Genomic DNA, 26,048 nt, shown 5'->3' with positions numbered 1-26,048 from the left:
TCCAATCCTGGTGGAACTTAGTGAATTTTACCTATGACCCCATTTCAAATACAGCCAATTTTTGTGTTAACCATACACAGTGCCTCAGAGCATTTGATTTTCCCTGGTATAGCATTAGAACTGAATTACGAAGGAGCTATTCTCTATCCCATAGAGAATGGGACCGTCAAATTGGTGAGAAATGGCAAACTGTTAATTTAGAATCTTGTATTGTCCGAGAACAACAAGGGCTCATCTGTGAAAGCAATGCAATCATAGCTCAAGACATTTGTTTAGACACAGAGCAAAATATCTGTCATTTTGAAATTTGTCCTAATGAGATTTCTGAAACAGTCCTTATATACATAGGCAATAGATGTGCATGCTTTAGAACCATTTATGATTTTGTATTTGTAGAGAATGTTGTAGTAGATACTAAAAATCTTTCAAATTTCTGTGCTTGTAACTTTACCAAGATTACAGGATGTGATTTCTCTTATGAAGCTCCAGTTACCTCTCACTACCTGTTGCAATCTAACTACACACCGATTCACAAACTGATGCCTACTCCTATTGGGATGAATCTCACTTTGGTAAGACAAGTGCTGCTCCATCGAGACTTGGTGGAAATCCTTGAGAAGATTCAGAAAAACGGACAGAAAACCCTGGTGACTGTTCATCACAATGTGAGACAGATATAGCATGCCATGGAAAGAGTGGAGGAAGATGCCGAGCACAGGTGGTGGGATACTCTTTTAGGTGGTTTCCTGCTGCCACGGGTGCCCTGAACAGTGTGTGCCATGCCATTGTTATCCTTTTGACTCTACTTCTGTTTGGTTTTATTTTATCAGCAGTCCCATTTGTTATGAATTGGAGCATAAAAGAGCTGACAAGATTGATGTCTATAGTTAATGCACACAACTTGGCTGAGGTCTTCTACACTGTGGACATCCAAAGACTTTGACAAAAGGCAATTATGAATGAAGCATGTGTTGTGGAATAATTCCTGATTTCCATTTATGATTTTGTGGGAATTAATTTTGATTTTTAGTAAATTGTTTTAGAAAATATTTTTTAAAATTAATGCTTGTATTATGTTTTGTTTATTGCTTTTGCTTTTGATTATTTGTGACTGGTTTCAACCATTTGAAAATTGTTATAAAGGTAATATGGTTTTAATTAACCAACAATTTGTGAAAATTGTTATGATAATCAATATTAAATATGTTTGTTTTTTCCCCTTTTTCTCCTCCTTTTCCTGTCCTTTCTTTCCCCTCTCTCTCTCTCTTTTTCCTCTCTTTCTGACATCCCTATTTTTCTGGGTTATACTACCAACGTACTGCGAGTTCTGCAGACTCATCAACGATGCTCCGGAGTTCTGCTGATGAAGATCCCTCAAGACAATCGTGAGTCATGGGGTCGTGTGTGAGAGTCTGTCCAAATTTTCCCTCATCTGCCTCACAATCGTCATTGGGGGACCACTGAAGAGAAGACCCCCCTGTCTTAAATCTCTGGCTCCAAGGGAGAAAGTCATGTGCCTGAGACCTGAGAGCATTGCTAAGCCATTGCTCTCACAGGTGTTGTTTGCTGTGTGCTACACTGACCAAGGAGAAGAAGAATGGGGCACTGTGCCCTTTGAGCAACAACAGCCTTGGAAGCTGTCCCACCCCTCGGCCTGGCTGGACTTCTCCTGAGTTTCAGGTGGTCCCCCCACAGAAGACCCTCACCTGTTTTACAACCACCGTGACAGACTGAGATGTAAGGAGCCTCTCCATCAAGGACTGAGACACGGAACCCCCATGTGAAAAGGCCCCTCTGCTCCTTCCAAGGACCGGGACTGAAACCCCCAGCCCGGGGAGGTGTGTGGGGGAGGCAAGCTGACCAAAGCGAGATGTTTGCCTGCAGGTTGTGACCCCTGGACCAAGAAGACAATGGCTCCCATTTACTGCTGAACGCATGGACTACCTGTTACATTTGTTCCTTATTGTATCTGTTTCCCTCCCCTCGCAATTTCCAATGGAGTTATCATAATATAAACCTCTGAGTTAGCGAGAGACTTCGAGATCTCCCCAACGTAACAGGCGGATCCTCGACTGGACTGGACCAAAGGACTTCATCTCTACGTTTGGTAGCTCTATCCCTCTCTTTCTCTCTCTCTCTCTTTTGTCTTTCTCTTCCCCCATCTTTTTCTCTCCCTTAGTCCCTCTATCACATTTTGTTGTGCTCATTCAATAAAGGTGCATTTGTTTCGATTATCATTGCAAACCCCCTTGTACCATGTCGGTTCTTTGTGCATCCTGAGATCAAATCCATGAACCACCACAAAACCCATCCATGAGAACGGATCGTGACACCCCCTGAGGACCCCTCCCCAAATTCCCCCCCAAAGGCCCCCAGCACCCCCAGACCCTGCTAAAACCCCCACAAGTTCCCCCCAGACCCTTCCCAAATCTCCCTCAAATGTCCTTAAGACCCCTCCCCAAATTCCCCTCACGACCCCTCCAGGACCCCTCACCTGTCCCTGCGCCTCCTCAGCAGCTCCCGGAGCCCCCCGTCCTCTCCCAGCGCCTCCCGCAGGACCCGCCCGAGCCCGGGGCGGCTCCCGGGGGTCCCTGAGGGGGTCCCGGGGGGCGGGGGGGGGAGGGGGCGCCCGTTCCATGCCTGGCCCCATAGTCAGGGGGCGCCTCTTCGGGCTCGGCTCTGATTGGCTGGAGCGGTACGGGGAGGGCGGGAGTTGCTGAGGGGAGTTGGCCGGTGAATGGTTGCTTTCATAGAGGGCACGGTGATTGACATTAGATGGGTGGGGTAGGCAGGCTTTGCCGAGGGGAGGCGTGCGGTGATTGGTTGGATAGAGGCAAAGAAGGCAGGAGTTGCACAGGGGAGACACCCGCTGATTGGTTGGTTCAGCTCGAGAGAGGCGGGAGTAGCTGAGGGGAGGCGTGCGGTGATTGGTTGGTTTGGGGTGGGTGCACCATGATTCATTATTTTGGGAGATGAAGCGTGGTGATTGGATGGTTTGGAGTGGGGCACGTCACTATTGGCTTGGAAATGCCCAGCATTTTTTAGGGAACACACCCAGTTCTTTGGGGAAAAACTCTTGGATTTTTAGGGAAAAATTCCGGTTTTTTGCAGCAGACACATTCCCGAATTTTTTGAACCCACATGACCCCAAATAACCAAAAAACCCCCAAATACTCGAAATAAACCCCAAAGAACCCCAAAACACCCCAAACAAATTAAGATAAACCTAAAAAAACAAAAAAAAGTCAACCCAAACCCAAAAATCCCCAAATGATTTCAAACACACCTAAAAAAACCCTATATACACCAACATTAACCACAAGAACTCCAAATAATTCCAAATAAACCCACATAAACCCAAATAACCCAAACACAAATAATTCCAAATAAACACAAATAATTCCAAATAACCCCAAATAAACAGAAATAAACCAAGTAAAAACCAAGATAAACCCGAAATAGTCATAAATAACCCCAAATAAACCCAAATAAAGCCCAGTTCCTACCATCTTCACCCCAAAACAGATCCCGACCAATCAGAACGCACGGCACTGATGACGATCCACTTGCTGGGCACAAACTCAAGAGCACTGGCCCTGCTCAGCCATTTTCAGCCAATCAGCGCCCGGCCCGACTCTAACTCATCACTTGCCAGCCACTGACCAAGGCCTCTCACTGCGGTAAATCATCAGAGAAAGCGCGGGGTAATTTCCAGCCAATCAGAGCGTGTCTCGCTGACGACTCATCAGTTGCCAGGAGCGGAATTTGGGGAGGGGGGGAAGGTGACCCTGGGGATGTGCTGGGGACCCCAAATTAATCCAAAATGGGGTCCGGACCCCAAAACGGAGAAGGAGGGGCCTGGAGCATCCAAAACCAAACACAGGAGAGGTGATTGGGGGAACGATCGGAAAGGGGAGAGTGGGGAAAAGAGGGGGGTGGGAGACCAAAATTGAGGTGGGAGGGGAATGGGACCCCCAAATTGAGGTGGGAGGGGGATGGGGCACCCAAATTGATCTGGGAGGGGTGTGGGATCCCAAAACTGAGCTGGGAGGTGGATGGTACACCCCAAATTGAGCTGCGATATGGGTGGGACCCCAAACAGCATGAAGCCAATTTTGTTCCTGGACTATGTAAAGTACTTTATGGATATGCAAAAAGTCTAGGAATATGCAACAGGCTGATGTAATGGGAGACAAGGACCATTGGGCAAAGGTTGTTATGGCCACCAAGACCTCCCAGTTATTTTCAGGGACACCCCTTAATTAATCTGGTTGAATTACATCAGCCTGTTGCATATTCATAGACCCTCATGCATATCCATAAACTAATCTACATATTTCAGGAACTATTTTACATGGCCCATCCTTGGAGGTGTCTCCCCATTTCAGGAGCCCCCACTGAAATGGAAAATGAAAACCCTCTCCCTTTGATGATGATGATGATGATGATGATTATGATATTAATCAATTTTGAAATTAAGGGGCTCTCAGGCAAACATACAGGAGTAGAAATAACAGTTCTTTATTAGGAAAAATTAAAAATACAAATGCAGTAGTACAAACAAAAAAAAAAACAGTGACACAGTCAGAATCCTCTGGGAATCCAGTGAAAAAGGTTGATCCTCTAGGAATCCAGCGGAGAATGTGGCTGATCCTTTGCAATCCAGTGGAAAAAAGGGCTGATCCTTTGGGAATCCATTTCTTATCCCCCAAAGATAGGGCAAAGGCAGGGCCATGGAGTTTTTATTGGCTATCCCAAGGGTGGAGTTGGGGTTGGGGTCAGGGGAGGAGTTCCTAGCAACACAAGAAGGGTGAGATCAAATTCTTGCCTCTTAGCAACAGCAGCACTCCACACAGAACCTGTCCCCAAATCCTAAATTCCCTCTAAAACAACTGAGAAATTATGGAACTGCAGATATATTCGAACCTTCATTTAATCCAGTTTTGGGTGTTTTTAAAGGATGAAGGTGAAGCAGAGGAAAATTAAGGCCAAACCAAAAGGCAAAGAAGCCAGGTGTGTTCCCAACATGGATCACAGGGAATGTGAGTGACCAGGGCTGTGCCCAAAGTGCCTCCTCCAGTGGGGGGTGGAGCTGGAGCAGCGCACGAAGCTCTGCCCACAGTCGGGGCACTCACAGGGCTTCCCTTAGTGGTGCCTCCGTTGGTGTTGGGTCAACTGAGAGCTCCTGGAGAAGCTCTTCCCACACTGGGGACACTCGTAGGGCCTCTCCCCAGTGTGGATGCGCCGGTGGGTGACGAGGGTGGAGTTGTGCTTGAATCCCTTCCCACAGTCGGGGCATTGGAAGGGCCTCTCCTCTCTGTGAATCCAATAGTGCTGGAGGAGATAGGAGCTGATCTTAAACCTCTTCCCACACTTGGAACACTCATAGGGCCTCTCCTCAGTGTGGGTCCTCTGGTGCTGGATGAGGCTAGAGCTCTGGCTGAAGCACTTCCCGCACATGGAACACTTGTACGGCCTTTCTCCAGTGTGGATCCTCTGGTGCTTCATGAGGCTGGAGCTCTGGCTGAATCTCTTCCCACACTCCCCACATTCATGGGGCTTTTCCCCAGTGTGGATCCTCTGGTGCTGGATCAGGTGGGAGCTCCGGCTGAAGCACTTCCTACACTCAGAACACTCATAGGGCTTCTCCCCAGTGTGGATCCTCTGGTGCACAATCAGGTTGCAGTTCCGCCTGAAGCTCTTCCCACACTCCACGCATGTGTGGGGCTTCTCCCCATCATTGAGCTGCTCATGGAGCACCAGCTCCGAGCTCTGCCTCCGTCTCCGGCCGCCTTCCCGGCCCAGGCTGGCTCTTTCCCCCTCAGATCCCCGCCGGCTGCGTTTGCAGCCCCTCCTCGTGTGGCATCTCCGGGGCTTTTCCTCCCCATTGGCTTCCTGCGCCGTGGAGCCGCTCAAAGCGGCCTCTTCCACCAGGTTCTGCCGCGGGCATTTGTCCTCCCTGCTCTCCATGCTCACCTCCTGCTCTGGGGGAGGAAGGACAAGGACAGGATGGGATTTGCCTCTGTGCCACAGGCAAGGGCAAGGAGATCCCCCCAGGGCTGAGCTGCAGTCGGGGCCATGCTGGGCTGGGAGATGGAGCAGCACAGAGGGGAAAGGGGCACTGACTTCCTCCTCACCTGCCTCAGTGTCCCGGGGCATCTTCCTCTTCCTTGCAGCCTCCCAGGGGTTGGCAATGGGAAATCCTGGTTTGGGGAAAACAAGGGATGAGCGCGTTTGTAGGACTGTCGGGGGGTAGGACGGCCGGGACAGATGGAGACGAGAGATCTCTGCAGCCAGGTCGTGGAACTTGCAGTTTATTGCAAAGGGCCTGGGTGCAGGGCCCTGCTTGGTGCTGCCAGGCACAGCTCAGAGCAGGGCTGAGAGAAGAGAGGGGTAGAGAGGATGAGAGGGTAAAAGAGTAAGACAGGCAAGAGCATAAGAGAGTAAGGTTCCTGTTACAACACAATAAATTTTGTTCTGTGTTGAATATTCTATTTCTCACCAACCAATCTAGTACAAGATACAAATCCTGCAGCATTTACATACAGCCTGTAAGAATCATTACATCACCATACTGTGTTACATTTTACACCCTAAAAACTACTCTTTGGACTCCTTCTGCTGAGCTAATAGGGTCTGGATCTGTCTGCAAGCAGAGGGAATTGTTTCATCAAAAGGGGATTACCTTCAGTTGGGCCACACCATTGCTTTCCAGTTGTCACTAACTAAGGTATCTCAGAGCTTGCTTTCATTCCAATCTAACTTATACTTTCTATATTCTCAACATCTTTTGCAAGACAATCGTATTTATAAGGTTTTCCTCTTTCATCTTCCCCAACACACATTCAGTTTGAAGGTCCCTCTGCCCAAGTCCATCTCTACAAGTCACTGGCCACCTGGGCTCCAGAAAAACCTCCCAAACACCAAGATTCAGCCCTGAAAAAGCCTCCCAGGAGCTCCCGGTCCCTGGTCCCTCCCCTCTGGTGTTCAGGAGGTTCCCCCCTGTCCCAGCTGCTGGGGGTCATGCTTGGATTAGGGGTCCCCATTCTCCTCGGTGCCTGCCCTGCCCAGGCTGCTGGCAGTCCCAGCAATGCCAAAAGCTCCCCCTGCTTCGCTCTCCCCATTTTCGGGATGCTGGGGCTGTTTGGGCTCCCAGGCTCCCTTCTCCCCTCATTCTCTGCTCTGGGCTGCAGTGGCTCCAAGGAATCCACCCTGCCCCTCTCCAGGCTCTTGAGGCTCCCGCCAATGGCGCCGCTCCCCCCTCTCTGGGCTCCCCCCTTTGGGCTCCTGGGGGACACAGGGCTCTGCTCCTCCAGGCTGCCTCTGCCAGCAGCCGCCACCGTCCCCCCTCGATGTCCCCCCGAGGGGCCATTCCTGCTCAGCCTTGGACTTCTTCATTCTCCAAACATCCCCCAAAACCCCAATCCAGGGACACCCCGGGATATATGGGCCGAGCTCCCTCTCCCCGCTCACCGGCGCGATGGGGGCGGCGATGACCCCCCGGGTGGGGACTGCGAATTCAGGCAGGGATCGACAGCGTGGTTCCCTCAGCTCGGCCTTGATCCACCTTTGTCCCTCTTCTTCCTCTTCCTCCCACTCCTCCCCTTCCTTCCCCGCTCCTCCTCTGTCTTATCTCCACCTCCTTCGCCTCTACCACCCCTGCTCTTCCATCCCTTCTCCTCTTCCTCCTCCCTAACCCCACATCCTTCTCCTCCTTCCATTGCTGCTCTCTCTCGGCCGCCATCCCTCCTCTTCCATCCCTCCTCCCCCTGCTCCTCCCCTCTAACCCCACCTCCTCCTCCCCCTTCATCCCTGCCCTTCCCTGCCTCCTCCTCCTCCCCCAGCAGCAGCCACACCCTCGGTGCCCCGTTCCCACAGCCCTCGCAGCCCGCGGCAGGAGCGGGGATGGAGCCGGGACAGGTCGGGATGGGCAGCGTGGGGCTCTCGGCTGCTCCCAGCCATAGCGAGCGGGGGGAACCCGGCCCAGGCTAAAGGAGAGGCAAACTGGGCAAACTGGGGGCAGAGTACAAAGCTAAGGATGCAGCAGAAAATGGAGCTGAAAGAGTTATGTTAATATTAACTCCAAACGAGGAAAAACTGGAAATTCTAAAGTTTAGGGAAGCTGAGAAAAAAGAATTAAACAAGATAGGAAGTAAACAAGATAAATCAGGGAACTGGAAACTTCTTGATGGAAGACAATTACTTAATAAAATGTGCTTACTAGGAAAATATTAGAAGACATGCATCAGAAAACCCACTGGGGTACTCAAGCTTTGTGTGATCATTTTTTAAGGAACTATGGGCGCACTGGGATTTTTGGAGTAGCAAAGCAAGTAACTGAAAGATGCTTAATTTGCCAAACGATAAATAAAAACATGATGAGAAAAACAACATTAGGAGGTTGCGAGTTAATGCGCAGACCATTTCAAAGTATCCAAGCAAAAGTTGAGATTTGTTAGGCTCTGGATTTATTCGTTAAAAAACCCGTTTAATCTAGAAGAAAGAGAATATGCCATATCTCAGAGAGGAGATTTTAAGAGAATAAAAATATTTAAAGTATCAGAAACACCTGAGAAAAACAAGACAAGGAAAAGGGGAAATAAAAGGGAGGGGAAAAAGAGGAAAAATCAGAAAGAGAGTGGGATGCTCTGCAGGTCTTGCCCCCTCCGTTCGCGGCCCAGGCGCCTGTCCCGGGTCCCGGCTCGCTGCCCGCCTCAGCTCCGCCTGCCCCGGTTTCCATCCCAGGTGCGGCCTCACTGCCCAGGGCAGCTCCACCTGCCCCGGCGCTGTCGCTCAATTTGAGTGCCCTGCTCCCACTGCCTGGACCGCGGCTGCTCTGCCGGCCATGCTGGGGAAGATGGGGGTTGCTCTGTCCTGCCGCCTGCTTCGAGGTCACCGCGCCCACCGCACCCAGGGTGGGTCCCAGCCATCCCATCCCCGGCTGCCCTGCCCGTGCCACCTGCGCTGGGCACCGCTGCTGCTGCCGGGCTCTCCCACCTGCCTTTGCTCTGCTGGGAGCTGCTGGATCAGCCGCCATCAGCCATGTGGGGGCTACCCACACTCCGCCTCGGGCTCCACGGGAAGATCCCCCTCTGCCGATTCCGGCAACAGATCCTGCCCACACTCCCACCGAGCCTCAGCGGGATATCCTCCCCTGACCCCGTCCTGCTCTGAGTTACGGCCCCTTGGTAACCACAGCTCCGGCTGTTCAGGGAAACTCTCTCTCTCTACAGGAAGCAACATTTTTAAACACTAGGAGCTCAGTTAAAAGGCAGCCCTCTCCAAATTCTTTCCCAAAACACGGGAGAAAGGCTGGAGAAGGTAAAAAAGTGAAAGAGTTAGGTGAAGGGATTGCTCTATTTCCGTTCAGAGAGGTTCCCATGGGAGGGATGCGCTGGCCCGCCCCGCGGGAGCCACCAGCGCCCCTGCCGGCCGTGCCCGGAACTGAACCCAAGGGCAAAGCGCCACAGCCCAAAGGCCGGGACTGGGTCCGGGCTCTGTTTGCTGTCAGTGCCGCAGCTGTTGGTGTTTGTTTGCTTTATTATACACACTAGTAAAAAACTGGTATTCCTATTCCCATATCTTTGCCTGAGAGCCCCTTCATTTCACTAGTCTAAAAATTTAGAGGGACGGGGTTTGCATTCTCCATTCCAAGAGAGGCTTTTTCTGCCTTCCCGAGCAGACACCTCTCTTGTAAAGAAACACAACAACCAACAGGCACTGAGGGGGGCTGCAGGAGGGGCACAAGAAGGCCCTGCAGCACTTGGGCACAAAGGCACAGCAGGTGAATGCAAGAAGGGAGCAGCAAAAGGCCAAGCTGAAGGCAAAGGCCAGGACACAGCTCCTACAGCCCCTGAGGGATCAACCCCAGGGCCCAAGGGGGCCCCAGCACCCAGGGCACGGGCTCGGCCACAAGCACCTGGCAGAGGCATTGCCCTCCTTGGCAGGGGAGAGCCCACCCAAACAGCCCCTGGCAAGGAACCAGGGCTCCAGCTGCAGGGCACAAGGACACTGCAAGCACAGACAGCAGCACCCTCAGGACCAGCAAGTCCACCCCTTGATGGACATGGATTGGCAGGGCTGTCACAGCTCCCATCACACCAGGGACCCTCCACACTGCAGCCCTTGAGAACATTCAGGGTGGGCCTGCATTGAGAGGAGGCATTTCCTGATGGGGGCCTCTCAATCCACTCTGAATCTTAAACCTAAAGGGGAAAATAGTAAAGGAATGTTTTAATTTTTAAGGGAATGAGTGGGAAAGATGACCAGGTATGATTTGCTCAACCGCTATTAGAAGCTGTGGGGGATAGGTCTGAAATAAATGAATTGCTTTTTCTTCCTCGTGTGTTTGTAATTAACTAGGAAGGAATTTGAGAGCTGGATTTTAATACTGTAAAAGGGGTTACAGAGGCCAGTTCTGTTCTACCTTTGTGCCAAAATGGGACAAGGCCCATACTGAAGTGAACCCCAAAGTGTGGGCAGCCCCAGGGAAAGAGGGAAAATTAGATGTGGAGCCTCTACAAATTAATTTAAAGCAACCAGGACAAGGAATATCCTGTTCCATGAGAGGGAAGGAAGGGTTCACAGCCTGGGATTGAGTCCCTGTTAAAGGAAGGGCTTTTGGAGCCAAGGATGTCTCCCTACAACACTCCTATCCTGGCAGTCAACAAACTGGATGGATGGACAGGAGGAGGAAACACAGAATTTTCAAGTGTTAAAATGAAGATTAACTGAGGCGGCTGGCCTGGGCCTTCCAGACAGGGAAAAAGAATTTGAATTATAGGTGGATATTAAACAGGGTCTTGCCAAAGGAATTCTTGTGCTAAAATATTTAACTCTATATAGGATCTCCTATAGCTCAAGTCTGGCATCAAGTTAAAGGTCTGACAACCAAAAGAGCCTCTAAATGGATGAGCAGGGCTCGGTTATTGCAGTATGAAATTTGTTCAATGGTGCAGGAGGATTTAGAACTGAGGACAGGGCAAGGGTTTAACCTCCTGTTTGAACAGCCTGGAGAGGGCCTGGAAAGGAACCCAGGACTGCACTCAAGGGACAGAGCTCCAGACCCAGGCTGGGAGAGATTGATGATGGGACATTCCCTGGCCTGAGGGAGATAGTGTGTTTGTGGATGGCTCTGCAAGGACAGCAGAAGGGAAAAGAGCTACAAGACAGGCTGTTATTAAGGAAGGGGAATCAGACACAGCGCAGGTCACCGCCCCATGCTCAGCTCAACCCAGGCAGCTGTGGGTGCTTGTGAGAGCCTGGCACTGAAATGCCCTGAGCAGGAAGGCTTCAACATCTTCTGCTGACACCATGGCACCTAACAGGGGGGCAAAAGCAATTCTCACTGCTTCAGCAACCACTGGAACAGATATCAAGGGATATTCTCCCACAGGAAGCTGGGCTGGCACAGAGCCTCTCTCCCTCACCCCAAGCTCTGCCTGCTGGCACTGATGGAATTTGCACAGCTCAAGGCAGAGCCCAGGGGGAGGATATCTGACCCTGCAACACAAACGGGTGAAGCTGCAAAGGGAAACAGCAAATGGAGAATGCTGGGAAAACTTCACTATAAACAAATGGGGGGAATCATCCCTCTGCCCACTCCAACATGTGCTGTCACTGTCTGTGTTATATAGGGTATATTAGAGCACTAGGGATTTTTTGCTACCAAAAATTCAGGGAAATCAGTTGGGAATCCAAGGATTTGATGATTTAATTAGACAAAAGCAGTCAATTGATGCAGCCCTGGCTGGAGAGAGAGGCTAAAAATAGGGAAAAGATGAACGGCCTGCAGAACAAATACTACAACACCATGGAGCAGACCCTGGGAACCCGAACCAGTTCATATCAGGAGCCACAGAACCCATTTCTCATTTCAATGGCATCATTACATTACAAGCTGTCCTTGGAATAATAACCAACCAGACAGCTCCAGCTCCTGACCTTCCTGTTGACCAATCCACTGAAATGAGGAACACAACACTTAACCATCGGATGGGATCAGATCACCTGTTAGCAGAAAAATAGGGGTTTGTGGAAAATTAAATGACTCCAACTGCTGTGGGCAAATAGATGACAATAAAAAGTGGTGAAACAGATAACAAAGGAAATAAGAAAGCAGCTCCTGTACAGATTCAAATGCGGAAAGGATGGGAATGGGACACGGTTTCGGGGTTCCCGGCGAGACCATGGGTTAAACGAATGCTGTTTCTCCTCTGATGTGCTACAGCAACTCTCATCATATTACCGTGCTCCACACCTTGAGAGTGCAGCTCATTCAGCAGGTGAGGGAGGGGACAGGGACTTGCAGGTAAGGAAGTAAGGGGCGAAAGCACCAGCTTCAATAAATGTTACTAATGAACATGGACTGCTGCTAAAAGTGCCGCAAAATTCTTGAACTTGGAGAAGAACAAAGACTTTACTGAGCCGTGAATATCGGCCGTTATACAAAAGTGGGGGTGCACAATAACGAGGACATGCAGTTGCCGGACCGGGAGGTCTGAACCTTCCAAGCACCTCAGCCAGTGGGCAAAGGGAGAGGGAGATGAAGCCGGGAAAATGAGGATAAAAAGGAGGCTGCGAACTACAACAGTGGCACAGAGCGCACGGCAAATGCCCCACGGCCTCTCCCTCTGCCCCCCAATAAAGTCACTTTTACAGGACTCCTCTGTCTCCTCTGCGCACAGAAACCTCCGGCCACGGCAATTTCCCCGCACAGCCCCGGGCACGGGGCAGCCCCCTCTGTCCCAGCCACAGCAACCGCGCCGAGCCAGCGCTGCTCCGGCAGCGGCTCCTGCCGAGGCAGCGGCCGCAAGGAGACCGCGGGCAGCCGCTCCCGCAGCGCCCTCACGCCAGCGGCAGCACGGGGCGGACACGGCACAACGAACCCGCCCGAGCCCCCTGCCGCCCCCGAGGCCCGCAGCCAGCCCCGAGCCCCCGCACAACCCAGCGCGGCTCCCACCTGCGCTGCGGCCGCCTCCGAGCTCCGCCGCCGCCTCACCGCGCTCCGGCCGCTGCCGCCGCTCACGGCACCGCACACACGCTCCGACAACGGCGCCGCTGCCCAGCCAGGGCCGCCCTCAGCCCGCCACCGGGGCCCTGCTCCGCCCCGCTCCCACCAATCAGCGCGCCACAAACACGACTGACGGCACCATCGTCCAATCCCAGCCAGGGGCGGGCTCTGCACGCGGCACAGCCCCGCCCCGCGCTCTCAGGGCGCCCCGGGCTGCGTGAGGGCAGAGCCGGAGCTGAGGAGCAGCCCTGGAACGGGCCCGGGCCCGAGGGGATTGAGCTGAAAACGCAAACAAACTTCTCCGCACCTCCCGCCACGGCTTTCCCGGCATTGCGGCTCCGGTGGCTCCGGCTCCGAGGAAAGCCCTCAGTTTTCCTGCCCCTAATTAGGCGCATTAGTGCACCGCTTTAATTTACCGCAAGAAAAGGAAAACTGCCCAAAGCTCTGTGGATGAGTGGGGGAAGGGAGCGATTTCTGACAGAAAACTCCAAAATCTCAGACCAGAATAATGAGAACTAAGTGAAGACCCTTAAATCCACTTTTCCTCCCATGCCTCCATTGTGAAAAACGCCCATCACTTTAAAAAATAATTTAAAGTTTAATAGTAATAAAATTGTCGTAAAAATAGTAATATAATTAGAGTAATAAAAATTTGAACAATTGAGATTAAGACAATACGAGACAACAAGAAGAAAGTTACGGAGGACCGGGTACCTTTTCTGGGCAAAATAAGCCCGAAAAAGGACACTGGTTAAAAGAGGATTAACCCTTAAAAGCAATAGCCTGTTGCATATTCATACACCTCATACATGATGCATAAATTCCATTCAAACAAAGGATTATGTCTGGTCAGTGTCAACTTTTGCCTCCTAATCCTCAGCGGCGTCTTCATGGCTGAGCAAGGCAGGAAGTTCGTTTCTTCTGATAAGAGAGCAGTAAATTCTCTTTCTCTGAAAGATTTAGGTGTCCTGTGGCTGCTATCTGGTGCAAGTACCTCATTCCTTTCTTAAAAAAGTATCCCACATACATAGTTCCTACCTTAACTAGAAAACTGCATTTACCACACTGTTAAAATGTTGATACTGCCCTATTAATCACTACAACAAAATACATATAGTATTTTATATCTGCATAGAGACATATAATATGCACTTTTCACACTGCCAAGGTAAAGGGATTCCTTTAATCTGTCAAACCACAAATAAAATAAATAAAAAGGCTGTCTCTGTTACAGCAAAAAATCTGATATGCCCACAAACACCACAAATGGGGGCGGGGGGGAATTCCTGGAATTCTTTTAATTTGCTTTAATGCCCATAAATCACCACACTAGTTTTTCCACATAAAATGCTGCACTTGTTGCAAACAAAATCTTAAAATCTCACATACAGAATTATACAGTCCCAAGAATCAAATTACCACAATGCAGGGGAAAAAACCCACACAGCTCTCCTGTACCTCAAGTCTTGGGAATCAACTTATAACAAGCTGTCTCTATTACAGCTCTGACAGCCCACAAACACCAGTTTAAGTTAAAACCCTTCTAAAAGGGGGGCTTAACCCTCTTGACTCAGGCTCAAGCTTAATACACAGCTTAACACAGATGACACACAACAAAAATTACCAGCTTGTTACAATTATAACTTTGACACAATAGTCAGCAAAATCTCACACTACACCAGATGAATCCAAAGTTGCATCTTTGCAAACTCCACAAGGACAGGGACCACAAAGGCACCGTGTTACAGCGTTTGATCCTCGCCTCCCAGGTCCCACAGGCAAAGGATTGGTTAACACCTGAACACAAAGCCTTATGAAAGAATGGTTATACTCAAACACCAGGTGTCACAGCAAATGCTGCTCCCCAAAACTAGAAAGTTCACACACACAAACTCACTGTGAAAGGGGTATTTCTTTCCACACACACAAACTCACTGTGAAAGGGGTATTTCTTTCCACCCACACAAACTCAGCTATAACAACCTTAGACCAGCATTTGCCCTTACGACTGCTAGCCCCAGTTGGTGGCAAACTAAGCTCTCTATGGTGAAACAAATGGCAGCACCAAAAGCCCGAGCTCAGTACAACAGTTCAACAACTCTTTCTGCTGGCAACCAGATTTCAACTGCAACTTCAGCTTGCAAGCACACTACAGAGGCACAAATTGCACGTGGGACATCTCCCACGACTTACCAAAGGGCCTCTCCTGACCACGCCTTACCGGTCACTGTTTAAAACTGTCTCAATTTTTAAACATACCATTTTGTCTGGAGTTTTAGTAGTCAGGGGTCCTTGTCTGCTGCTGGATGAACAGTCTGTGCAGCAGAGCCCACTCTTCCAGGAATATCCTGGGGGTGCTGTTGCAGAATGCGGCCTTTGTCGGGGATGAGCCATTTGTCAGGTGCAGGGAAAACTCGGGGCTCAATGTGAGTCAACAGCAAGTTCCGTTTATTGAAGAGAGCATCAGACACTTATACAGCAAGTAATAAGCTTATGAATATTCTGTAAGCCAAGCGAACTATTGGTTAAACTATACCATCAACTCTTCCTCATTCCTTTGGGCCTACATTCTCTATTTACCACGTCTCTCTGTCCACTTGTTATCATACCCAGCTAGGCCCAAGGACACGCTATCTTGCAGGTGCAAAAACTCCAACTAGCTGTGTTCAGTACTTTCCCAACTCCTGGTCGGCTAACAAGCGAATGTCTACGTGACTTCTGTCATGTAGCCATTTCTCCACAGGGTGCACCAAGGGGGTCCATGACCTGAGCTGGTCTCACAGCCCAGCAGAGCCTCCTCCTGGCTGGCTTTGTAACTGAATCATTAAAACTGAGGATCATGGACAAAGTCTCTCTAACTAGTCAAAAGTTAGAAAGTTTCATGTTTATTACACTGGTGGGCAGCACAGGGGAGTCATTCTCAAAATGCATGACCGCACTGCATAAGGATTTTTGCCTTCTATTTATTTGCCAAAATAATACATATACATAACCCCAGCACCTCCCATCCCTGCTTTGTATTAAAGTGAGATTATTAGTCTTTCATGCGTGCGCAATTCTTCTCTTGAATTGGGTCGGTGGTCTCAAATTGGGCCAGTGGTCCCAGGGATGAAGTCAGGAAGGTCTTCATCAGGTGCTGGGCATTGTTCTACCGGTTTCAGTATGTTCCTATAATGGTTCACTTGCTCCACTTCTTTCTACAAATGAGCTCATAATATAACAATTAGCTTTAGCTTAAGCATCCAATAATCATTAACCTAACATTGGTGTATCTAACTTCAATATGAATTGGTTCTAACACTCAGCTAAAATCCTAACCCTTTAAAATCATGATTCAATAGGACTTAGCAAAACATAAGATGTGAAAAAGGCTTTTGTGTAACTAAAAACAGTGTAAGGCCATCCACTGACCAGCCTGTCCAAGTAATAAGATAACCGTGACACAAAGCAGAGCACCAGAGGACAATTAGACAATACCATGTTAAAATTAGGGAGGCCATACTGCATCCTTATCAGAGGATGTGAAACAGCAGGATGGAGACACAAAAAGAAATAAAATATATTGACCTGACACACAGGATGTTGTGCAGATAAGCTGGAGTGTGAAGAAGTCAAAGAAAGAACTTCCCAAAACATCAGAAAGTTCACAAGAATTTTTGAATAATGCATGAAACACATGAATGTGCATATATCTCAGCAATGTAACAGTATAAAGATAACATTGTCTATGTACACCCCTGTGTTCTTTGGCTGTTTGCCAAGAGCACTCCAGCGCATGGGAGGGGTGGGGGAAATATAGTCCTTTTCTGGATTTTTATTGTTATTGTTATTGTTATTGTTATTATTCTTCTTATTATTATTATTACTACTATTACTCTTACTCTTACTATTATTATTAAACTTTTAAAAACTCTAAGCAGTGAATTTTGTTTTTCACACCCTGAACAGGATCAGGACCCCCCCTGAGTCCCCCATTCCTGTGAACGAGGACCCCCTGCACTGGATCCCAGCCAGGCCCTTATCTAGCACCGGGACCCCCCCAAACCCTGATTCCCAGGAAGGGACTCCCCCTGAACCCCCATTCCAGGGTACCAGGACCCCACTGCATGCCCTTATTCAACACCAGGACCCCTGTTCACCCCCATATCCGGGACTGGAACCCTCCCAAAGCCTCCATTCTCAGGCACATGGACCCCCCTGCACCCCCTTATCTGTGGATATATCTTGTCTGTGAATATATGTATTGTTATAATAGCAATAAGAATACAACAACTGAAATGTAGTGAGAGTCCTATGTGTTACATAAGTGGGTCCTAGCTATTCTAAATGAGTCACAGCTGCGAAGTCCTTGGTCGGGCAGCAGCTGTGGCTTGTAAAGATAGCTGGGATAAAAGGGGTGGGTCGAGAGCCCAGGAGGAGCCCCTAAGAAGACACATGAAGAACTGTGCTGCAGAAAAAACAGCTTGCTACAGTATGGGACTTGAGAAATATGAATAACAACAAGAATGAAACACTTATCCAGCACAGGGCCCCCCTGCACCCCCTTATCCATCACCGGGATCCCCCTGCTTCCCCTCATCCAGCCCGGGGATCCCCCTGCTTCCCCTCATCCAGCCCCAATGCCCCCCCGCACCCCCTTTCCCTGGACCCCCCCCTCCCGCCTTCCCCAGCCCCCACCCATCACCTTCCTCAGCACCGGGGGCCCTGCACCCCCTTTCCTGGGCACAGGGACCCCCTGGAACCCCCATTGCGCTCACCCCCCATTCCTGGGCACAAGGACTCCCCGAACCTCCGTTCCTGGGTAGGGGAACCTCGCTGCACCCCCTTATCCGGGACTGGGACCCCTCCTGGACCCCCTTCACGTGTTCTGGGACCCCCCGCACCCCTGCCCGGCCCTCCCGCCCTTCCCAGACCCCAGACCCGCCCTTTTCCTTCACCTTTGCACCCCCAGATCTCCCAAATTTCCGGATCCCCCCAGTTCTCCCCTCCAGGCGCTTCCTTAAGGGGGTCCCAGGGGTTCCCAGGTGTTCTCAGAGGGTTCCACGGCGGTCGCAGCGGGATCCAGAGGGATTCTCTGCAAATCCTCCGTCCCCTCCCCGCCCCGCCCTCCTCGGTCCCTTTCGCTTCCGCGTCCCAACCTGCGAGACCGGGATCTGCCCAGTGACCGGTGACGTCACTGACAGATCGGGCTGCCTTTGGCGGGCAGGAGACAGCGGGGCCAATGGCGGGGCCGGAGGCGGCTGTGGGAGCCTGGCCATGTCTGGGGCGGAGCCGCAACAGAGCAGCGCCATGGCTCCAGCGCTGGGTCTGGAGCTGCTCTGGGGGCTCCTGGGGGACCCGAGGGGCGCGACCAAAGGTGAGTGGGAACCCCGAAACCGGGAACCCCCTGAACTTCCATTTCCGGGCACCGGGACCCTCCTGAACTTCTGTTACCGGGCACAGGAATCCCCATAGCCCCATTTTGGGTCCTGTGACCCCCTCCATCCCTTCCTTCAGCACCGGGATCCCCTGTTCCCCTTATCTGGTACCGGGACCCCTCTGAACTCCATTCCTGGACTCGGGGATCCCCGTGAACGTTCATTTCTTGGCAGCGGGACCCCCTGCGCCCCCTTATCTGGCCCCGAGACCCACCGGATCTCCCATTCCTGGGGATCAGGATCCCTTTGAACCCTGAATGTCGGCACGGGAACCCCCCTGAACTCCCATTCCTGGGCACTGGGTCAGCCCTGAATCTCCATTTCTGGGCACCAGGACCCCCCTTCACCCCCTTATCCGGGACTAGGATCCCCCCCACACCCCCGTCAGTGCTCTGGGATCCCCCTGCCCCCCTTTTCAGGCATCCCGCCCTTCTCAGACCCTTTGGACCATTACCTTGACCTTTGGATTCCCCCAGATCTCCCAACTTTCTGTGTCCCCCCCGTTTTCTACTCCCACCGCTTCCCGAAACGGGGTCCCAGAGGATCCCAGGGCGTCGCAGGGGGGATCCTGAGGGATCCAGATGAACTCCCTGGAATTCCCCGTTTCCCTCGTCCCCTCCCCCGGCGTTCCCTCGGTCTTTTCTCTTTCGCGTCTCCCAAACTGCGTCCGCCCGCCTCTCCCAGCCCCAGACCCCCCTTTCTGTGACCAGGGACCCCCTGGAGCCCCATTTCTGCCTTTCCCAGCTCCTAGACCCCATTTCCCTGAACACCGGGGACCCCTGGACCCCCTTTGGTGGGCACAGGGACCCCCTGGATCCCCCCATCCCGCCTCTCCCAGTCCCTTCATTGGACCTTGGACCCTTCCAGGCTCTCCTGGTTCCATTTCCTGATCCTTGGACGTCCCCACGGGGTCCAGGAAGGTCCCTGAGTGGTTGTGGAGGTTCCAGGGGGGATTCTGGGCTCTGGGACACCTCCTGAATTTTCAGTCCTGGGCACTGCCCCCCTCTGCACCCCCTCATCCAGTACCAACAGCCCCCTGCACCCCCTTTCTCCTTTGTCCTGCTTTCCCCAGTCCCCCTCTTTTCCTTGTCCCTGAGACCCCCTGGACCCCCATTCCTGCTTTTCTCAGGCCCCAGCCCCCCCCTTTCCTCTGCATAAAGGACCCCTGAGCCTCTCCCATTCCCAGCTCTCTCCGCCCTGTGACCCCTTTCCTCAGCACTGGGGATCCCTGGACCCCCTTTCCTCGGCACAGAGATCCCCTGGAACCCCCATCCCACTTCTCCCAGTCCCTGCACCTCCTCTCCCATAACCCTGGAACCCGCCGAGCCCCCATTCCTGGGCACCAGGACCCCCTGCAGGCCCTTTCCTGTCCATCCCGCCTCTCCCACCCTGCACACCCTTTCCTTGGCCCCAGGATCCCCAACCCCCTTCCCAGCTCTCCCAGTTCCCCTTTCATTGATCCATGATCCCCTCAACCCCCCCAAATCTCCGTGTCCCCCCAGTTCTCCACTCCCTGCGTTTCCTGGATGTGGCAGTGTCGGAGCCCAGCCCGGGGATCCCCCAGTACATGACCATGGGGTTCGTGGATGGGATCCCCTTCGAGCGCTACCACAACAAGCGGGGCCAGGTGGAGCTGCTGACGCAGTGGATGAAGGATGGAGCTGAGCCAGGATATTGGGATAGAGAGAACCAGATCTATGTGAGGAACCAGCAGGTGGCTGCCAGGGACCTGGAGAGACTGCGGGAGTGATACAACCAGAGCGCGGGTGAGTGGGGGGATCTGTGGGGCTGGAATGGGATCTGTGGGGCTGGGATGGGATCTGGGGGGCTTGAATGGGAACTGTAGGGCTGGGGTGACAATCCATAGGGCTGGGATGGGATCTATAAGTCTGAGGTGTGCATTCACAGGGCTCCAAGGAGCTGAAAATAGGAATCCATTAGGTTGGGATGGAATATCTTGTGATCCATGGGTTGGGATATGGATCTGTGGGGCTGGGATGGGATCTGTGGGGATGGAATAGGATCCATGGGGCTGGGATGGAATCTATAGGTCTCCAGTGTGGATTCACAGGGCTCCAAGGGGGTGACACAGGGATCCATTAGTCTGGGATGGAATATCTTGTGATCCCTGGGGCTGGGATGGGGTCTGTGGGGCTGGGTTGGGAACCATGGGGTTGGGATGTGGATCCAGGGGCTAGGATGGGATCCATGGGGCTGGGGTGGGATCCATGGGACTGGGGTGGGATCTATAGGTCTCAGATGTGGATTCACAGGGCTCCAAGGGGCTGAAATGGGGATCCATTAGGCTGGGATGGGATATCTTGTGATCCATGGGGCTGGGATGGGATCTGTGGGGCTGGGTTGGAATCCATGGGGTTGGGATGTGGATCCATGGGGCTCCAAGGGGCTGGGATGAGGCTCTGTGGGTCTCTATCAGATTCTGTGGCTGGAATGGGGATCTGTGGGGCTGAGACACAATTCCATGGGTCTCTGTGGATACAATCCCCCCAGGTCTCCACACAAGGTTGAGAGTTTATGGCTGTGACCTCCTGTCTGACGGGAGCATCCATGGGTCCCAGCAGATCAGCTACGACGGGCGGGATCATCTCTCCTTTGACCTGGGATCTGGGAGGTTCGTGGCGGCCGACAACGGTGCTGAGATCACCAGGAGGCGCTGGGAACAGGAAGAGGTGGCTGAGGGTTTGATGAATTACCTGAAGCACGAATGCCCGGAATGGCTCTGGAAATTCGTTGGATATGGGCAGAAGGAGTTGGAGCGCAAAGGTGGGAGCAGAATTCCTGTGGAGATTTGGGATTTGGTAATGGAGGACTTGGGATCATGGTAATTCCTGTGGGAATTCCATGGGTAGATCTCACCTTAGTCCTATTCCCATGGAATTCCGTGGTCAGATCTCCTCTCCATCCCATTCCAGTGGGAATTCCATGGTCAGATCTCACCCCAGTCCCGTTCCAATGGGAATTCCATGGATGTCCCTCACCATTATCCCATTCCAGAGCCCCCTGATGTCCATGTGTCCGGAAGAGAGGAACACAGGACGCTGATCCTGTCCTGCCACGCGTACGGATTCTACCCCAACACCATCGCAGTCAGGTGGATGAAGGGGGGTGAAACCTTGGATCAGGAGACGGAGTGGGGCGGGATCGTTCCCAACAGCGACGGCACCTTCCACACCTGGGCCAGGATCGAGGTGCTGCCGGGGGAGCGGGAGCAGTACCGGTGCAGGGTGGAGCATCCTGGAATGCCAGAGCCTGGGATCTGCGCTTGGGGTGAGGCTGGGAATGTGGGGATTGGGAATTTGGAATTCCCAAATGGGGATTCCCCTCACCTCCTCACTATCCCACGTTTCCCAGAGCCGACATCTGGCGGGAATCTCACTGTGCTGGTCGCTGTGTCCATCATCACTGCCATCCTCATCCTCATTGTCCTCATCGGATTCGGCGTCTGGAAGCTCCAATCCGGTAACACACGGGATGGGGGTCAGGAAGGGACACGAATCCACCTGGCACTGTTCTGGGAATCCTGTGCCACCAACGCTGATCCCACTTTGTTTCCACAGGGAGGAGGGACAGGAATGGATACAACCCGGCAGCTGGTGAGTTCCAATGGCGGATCCAGCTCTGGATCCCTTCTGTGCAAATCCCAGGATGGATCCAGGGGTTAATCCCAGTGTGTGGTCCGTGCTGGAATCTCATGGATCTTCTCTTTCTGCAGGAAGGGACACGGGAACCAACAGCTCGAGCACAGATATGGAGCAGGATCAGGGTGGGATTCCAGAGGGGGATCGGGGCAGGATGGACAGACTGGCATCAGGGAGGGGTTACAGAACAGGGCAGGGGTCCGTCCAGAGTGGGATCAAGTGGAACTTGAACTGTAGAGTGGGATTGGGGCTGGATTCTGGAGCAGGATTAGGTGGGATGGATGGAGCAGGATTGGTCCAGGATGGATAGAGTGAGATCAGGGAAGGATTCCAGTTCTGAATTGGGTGGGATGGATGGAGCAGGACTGGGGCAAGATTGGGGTGGGATCACGTGGGATTCTGCAGCAGGTCCTGCTCTCCATGGGCTCCAGCCAGGCCAGCCTGTGGAATGGGGACAGGGACAGGGTGACACCGTGACCCTCTCTTATCCTGGCAGGAATCACTGCCTGAGTGATCCATGGAGCTGCATCTGGTCCCTTCCCTCTTCCCAGGAAAGCTGAGAGCTGCCACCAGAGCTGATCCTGCTGCTCCCACCCACCCCACAGGTCTTTCTAACAGATCCATTTCCAGTTTTCCATTTCCCAGTGTTTTAAAGCCAAGAACCACAAATATTCACAATGCTTCAGTTCTGGTGTGAAATTATCCTGCTTGGGGCAATAAATCTACTTGAGGCAATATCCTGCATTGTCAAGCAATTTGTATTCTATTTACTGTCTGTATGGAAGTTGTTTTCTGTTAAGTAGGCAGTTTTCCTTATCTCTTCCACAACCTGGGAGATATCTGCTGAAAACAGACTATTGAATGTGACTGCCTGACTGATAAGAACTATAACATCCCAGTGTGAGATGCTCCGCCCAGAGGGGAGAGCCAAGCATTCCTACCTGGATATAATCTTGAGGTTCTGGAACACCAGCACAGTGAGACAGAGTGAAAAATCCCCCAGAGTAAAAATCCATTTTGAATTAGGTGAAATGTCTAAAAAGGGTGAAAAGTCTGTAAGGCCAAAGCTGAAGGGAAAACTGCAGAACTGAGATAATGAGGAGACAGGGGGAGACAGATAAAGAAAAACGGAAACTACTGCAAGGGCAGGCCGGCCTGACCCAGGAATTCTTTTTGATAAAGGGGAACTGGTGGCAAATGTCATGCGGAGCCCATAAAAATTAATATGTATGAGCCTATTGTGAAACTGTATGCATATGTATTTGTAATGGAGATAAAAGGAGATCTAAAGTTCTCAGAGGTACGCATGCCCTTTTAGGGAGAGAAATCTCCAGATGCATCCAGTGCTGCAATAAACATACCAAACTTTACAACTTTTACAAAGTTGTGGGGTTCTCTTTTTTTCTCCGCAAATTAACAGCTTTCTCCACTGGATCCCCAAAGGAACAGCAGCTGCCTCTTCTTCCCCTGGATCTTCAGAGAAGACTCCACCCTTCTACAGGATCCCTACTCCAGCTGGATTGCAGTCACAATTCCAATGGGACTGCTACCCACACCCTGACCCACAGGGTGTCAGGTTGTGTTCTGACTCTGTCAGTGTTGTTCTAGTGTGCTGCATTGTTCATTTTATCCTTTTATATTCTTCCCTAGTAAAGAACTGTTATTTACTGCTCCCATATTTTTGCCTAAGAGCCCCTTAATTTAAAATCTATAGCAATTCGGAGGGGTGGGGAGGGTTTACATTCTCCATTTCAGGGGAGGCTCCTGCCTTCCTTAGCAGACTCCTGTCTTTCCAAACCAAGACAGATTTTGGCACCCAACGTGGGGAGAGGGAGCACAGAAACAAAAAGGGAATTTCAGTTCTTGAGTAATCTAATTTTTTGTGTGCATCTATAGAAACCTCATTAAGCGACACCATATGGTCCACCTTGCCCTGGTTTGGGTGGCATGTGATCGTGGCTGTATTTCTCCCATTGGTAGGCCCTTATCTAAACATGGGTCCTATAACCAAGACTACTGTGTCTGTTATCCGTTTTGTTTTATGGGTGAATAAGGTGAGGAATTAATGGATTTTTAACTTCCTCTGGAAAGCAGGCACATGGATTCACAGCTATCACACCCTAACTGTATGTTTCTGGGGTTACTTTAATAATGGCACCTGCTGTAAAGAAATGACACTGGGCGAAATCTTCTCCAAACCCTTTAACCATCTCTTTGGGTCCGCCCCACCAGTTTTTGAAGTGTTCAGATCCACTCTAAATATTAATGATATCATACAGTGTCTGAAGTTGCTGATAGGCCTGCTCTATTTAGCATTTAGAGAGAAGGGGAGACTAACCTGGATAACCACCCTGACACCTACTCCAGAACCCAATACGCTACTAGAGTCTAGGGATGCTGCTGCCCCAGAGCCTGATCCTGCCCCACAGCCCACCTCAGATATGAACCACCCAGATTGCTGGAGGGTCTGGTGAAGGAGATAGGCCAGATGCTGAAGGAATACACTTCCCCAGCTGGTGAGAAGCCCTCCCCCACCTTGATGAAGGAGAGTCTAATGGTTCAGCAGCAGAACCCACAGATATTGCAACTGTCCAGGTTCCAGCTGAACTGCAAAGGCAGACACAACCAGCAGCAGTTGCCCCTGTAGAAATAAGGAGATCTAAGATGAAAGCAGAGCACTCAGATAAGGGAGGGTCCTCACAACCCTCAGGAGACCCAGAGATTACAATCATCACCAAGTCCCTGACCTACAAAATCTCTGAAATCTGCACAAAGACATTGTATGAAGGGGATGTGAGACTTATACAACCTGGCTACTTTGCATCTGGGACCTTATGGGTACAGGTGTGCAACTGGATGGTGGTGAGGCAAGGAATTTGGGACCCCTGACCCAGGACTCAGGTATCAATCAGATTTTTGTAAGGGAGCCAGGGTCCCTTTCCCTCTGGGAGCAGCTTTTAATAAGTGTCAGAGAAAGGTTTGTCCACAGGGAGAGAATGCAGGACCAGCACCACAGAATGTGCTGAAAAACTCTTGAGGAAGGGATCCAACGCCTGAGAGAAGTGGCAGTATTGGAGGGACTCTTTGGGAGGGATGGAGAGCATGAAAATGACCCCGACAAGTTCAGGTGCACAGGGCAAATGTTGTGGAGTCTGGGAAATCTGGGGCCATCCCAATACACCACCTTCATTGCAATGATTAATGCTGATACCAACCAAGAGACAGTGGGTTCTGTGGCCAACAAGCTTAGGAATTATGAAAGTATGATCAGTGGCCCAATGTTGGCTCATGTCTCTTCCGTGGTCAAGGAACTCAAAGAGGAGATTTAGGGAGATGGTGAGGGAGGAGGAACAATTCCCACATCCCACCAGTGCAAGTCACAGGCCCCAGAGTCAGAGCTCAACGTCTCCCAGCTAGACAGAGAGGGTGCACCCCAGAGACTGACCTGTGGTTCTCCCTGCATGACCATGGGGAAGACATGGGAAGGTGGGATGGGAAACCCACTTCTGTCCTGGCATCATGGGTGCATCAACTCAAGGAGGGAAACACTAACCAAGGGAGTTCCACTAAAGTGAAGGTACCATTTATGCTCAGGAAATAAATAATAACCAGAGTTAGGGGGGCCCTGCCTGTAGCCAGGAAGAGGCACAGTGTCATGGTTTGACACTGGCACAATGCCAGTGCCCCCATGAAAATACACTCTCCCTGGTGTCTGCTGTGAGATGTGACCAGGAATAAGCAAAGCAGGCTCCCACTTAGAAATAAAGAAGACTTTATTAGCTAAACTACAAGAAAATAACTACAAGTGAAGGAAAAAAAAAAAAAAACCACACAAGGACAATGAAAACGTTACAAAAGCATTTTCCTCCTCCCCCCCCTTGTTTCCAATACAATACATCTCCCAAATCACCAACTCTTGGTCCGGCACCACCCTTTAGAATACTCAATCCTCAGTTCATC

The 26,048-nt window shown here is 51.3% G+C and overlaps 3 pseudogenes; 2 read left to right on the top strand and 1 right to left on the bottom strand.

The window, feature by feature from the left end:
* LOC134432680 (zinc finger protein 850-like) overlaps window positions 1-26,048 on the top strand; it is a 589,027-nt pseudogene that overhangs the window by 515,707 nt on the left and 47,272 nt on the right.
* LOC134432726 (zinc finger protein 883-like) overlaps window positions 4,562-26,048 on the bottom strand; it is a 28,322-nt pseudogene continuing 6,835 nt past the window's right edge.
* On the top strand, window positions 18,287-22,830 carry LOC134432808 (class I histocompatibility antigen, F10 alpha chain-like; annotated as a pseudogene).

Source organism: Melospiza melodia (genome assembly GCF_035770615.1).
Source record: "Melospiza melodia melodia isolate bMelMel2 chromosome 7 unlocalized genomic scaffold, bMelMel2.pri SUPER_7_unloc_1, whole genome shotgun sequence".
Classification (NCBI taxonomy): Eukaryota; Metazoa; Chordata; class Aves; order Passeriformes; family Passerellidae; genus Melospiza; species Melospiza melodia.
Note: the sequence above shows the minus strand (reverse complement) of the source record. Positions and strands in the feature narration are given on the sequence as shown.